The sequence below is a fragment of the Babylonia areolata genome, chromosome 14 (assembly GCF_041734735.1).
Source record: "Babylonia areolata isolate BAREFJ2019XMU chromosome 14, ASM4173473v1, whole genome shotgun sequence".
NCBI lineage: Eukaryota > Metazoa > Mollusca > Gastropoda > Neogastropoda > Buccinidae > Babylonia > Babylonia areolata.
Window position 1 is genome coordinate 17,475,839 of NC_134889.1, and position 2,500 is coordinate 17,478,338.

Sequence of the window (2,500 nt, forward strand, 5' to 3'; positions counted from 1 at the left end):
CGCAGAAGAAGAAGAAGAGAAGCTGCTCCCTCATGTGAGAACGTAAAAGACATACCGAAAGATAAAATGATAGAGAAAGAGTGTGGGGGACGGGGGGTGGGGGAGAGAAAGTAAGAAGAGAAAGACAGAGAGAGGGGGAAGGGGGGGGGGGGTCACCTATATACCTCTCTCTCTCTCTTTCTTTCATTTTATCTTTCGATATGTCTTTTCGTGGACTCTCTCAGACTCTCTCAGTCAGTTGACTCTCTCAGACTTTGGTCCGATTCGCAGACCAATTCTGAGTTTAACTCTCAGACTATTATCAAATTCATTACGGACCAAGTATTGTTCAAAAATGTCAAGTGCATATGCTTTAGTAACCTGACAATTAAGCTTTTTTTTTTTGTTTTTTTTACTGTACCCTGATGAAGCCTTATGTACACGAAAGTGTGTCTTCACAAGTGACTGAGAACATCGATGTTTTTTTTTTACTTTTTGCATTCATTATCAGTTGCTTCGCTTGTCAGTTTCACGACTTCTCTTTTACGAAGCCTTTTAAGTAATTTCCTGTAACTGTATTTAGATTTTTGTTTTCAAATTTCACCTTCATTTCACCCTCATTTGCCCAGTTTCCCCCCAAACTCTCCATTCATTCACATCTCCCACCCCTTCTAACCGATAATACTCAAATGTATGCATGAATATTTTAACAAATGTCTTCAGTCACCTATATGTGTGACGTGACATAAAACAAAAGTCCTCCTCCTCACCTAGATACCCTCATTGCTACTCCCTAAGTGTCTGAACGAAAAGACATACCGACAGACTATATACTGCACCACACAGCATCCACACAACCCTCCCTCTCTCTCTCTCTCTCTCTCTCTCTCTCATGGATGGTCGAGTCAGTCCCCATTCATTTTGGTATTTTATTATCATTACATTGTTGTTTTTCTTTAGTTCCGTTTCGTTGAGTTTTTGTCAGGATGTGACTTAAGTGTTTCCAAGTATTGCATATTTTCTTGGTTTAAACTGACTGAAGGATTCAGAGAAAAAAATATAGTTTTTTGTTGTTGTTGTTTTGAAGCTAAAATATATGCATTTATGTTGTTGCCCCCTTGTCAAAAGACCTTTCTCGGCAATGACAATAAATAATTCCAGTGTTCCAGTGTTCTCTCTCTCTCTCTCTCTCTCTCTCTCTCTCTCTCTTGTATAAAGTAGACTGTAGCTCTTTTAGTGTATTTGTTTGATTATTTGATTCGCAAGTTCACTGAGCCAGTATTACAGTATGGAGCAGAAATCTGGGGACTGGAAAATAGAATAGTAACAGAAACAGTGCACTTGTTTGCAATGAAACGTTTTCTTAATGTAGACAGTCGAACTCCAAATGATCTTGTTTATGGTGAACTGGGGAGATATCCGATTTATCTAAATTCGTATATCAAATGTATTAAATATTGGTTGAAGTTGACTAGAATGAATGAAAACAGATATCCATTTAAAGCATATAAAATGTTATATAGTTTAGATAATAATGGCAAGAACACATGGGCAATGAGTGTTCGTCAGTGTTTAAATTCTTATGGTTTTGCATTTGTATGGGATAATCAGGGGGTAGAATATATAGCAGGTTTCTTAAAGTGTTTCAGACAACGTATTATTGATTGCAGGTGGCAAGATTGGCATGATCATATACAAACTAGTGATAGATTTGCACAGTTTAGACTTTTTAAAACATCGCATGGAATTTAGCCATACATTGAGTTCGGACTGAACAGATATATAAAATGTGCACTGACAAAATTTTGATTTGGTATTTCTAATATTGCTTCTCATAGTTTCAGGTACAGCATTTTAAATTAACCTATGTATGCATGCCGTTTATGTAGTCTGGGTAAAGAAGATGAATTACATTTTTTGTTATGTTTCCCTGCTTTGTGTGACCTTAGACAAAAAACTTATTCAACCGAAATATTATAGAGACCCGTCTAATTTTAGGTTCAACTTACTCATGTCTTCACGACAGGAATGTACTCTGTATAACTTAGCAATGTATATATACAGGAAGCATTGAAGAGATTACGTACAGTTATCTTGTGAATGTTGTTGAGTATTTGTGTTCACTAATTTTGGTTGATATTGTGTTAACTATTTTTTGGTTGATCTGAATTGTCTATTTACTGTGTCATGTCATTTTCTCATTATCATTTATCAATGAATCCCCCCTTCAGTAAGGGGCTCTGGCCTTATCTGAATAAACCATTCGTTCGTTCGTCCTCTCTCTCTCTGTCTCTCTCTCTCTGTCTCTCTCTCTCTCTCTCTCTGTCTCTCTCTCTCTCAAACACACACACACACACACACACACACACACACACACACACAAACAAACCACACACACACACACACACACACACACACACACACACACACACACACACACACACACACACACACACACTGGGAGAGAGAGAGAGAGAGAGAGTCTGTAAAAAAGCGAAGGAAATGCTTAGCACAGTAATGT

The 2,500-nt window shown here is 37.6% G+C and overlaps 1 protein-coding gene across 2 annotated transcripts in view; it reads right to left on the bottom strand.

Moving 5' to 3' along the window:
* Positions 1-2,500, bottom strand: part of LOC143289876 (uncharacterized) — a 15,292-nt gene that overhangs the window by 10,336 nt on the left and 2,456 nt on the right. The gene's annotated exons all lie outside the window — the stretch shown is intronic.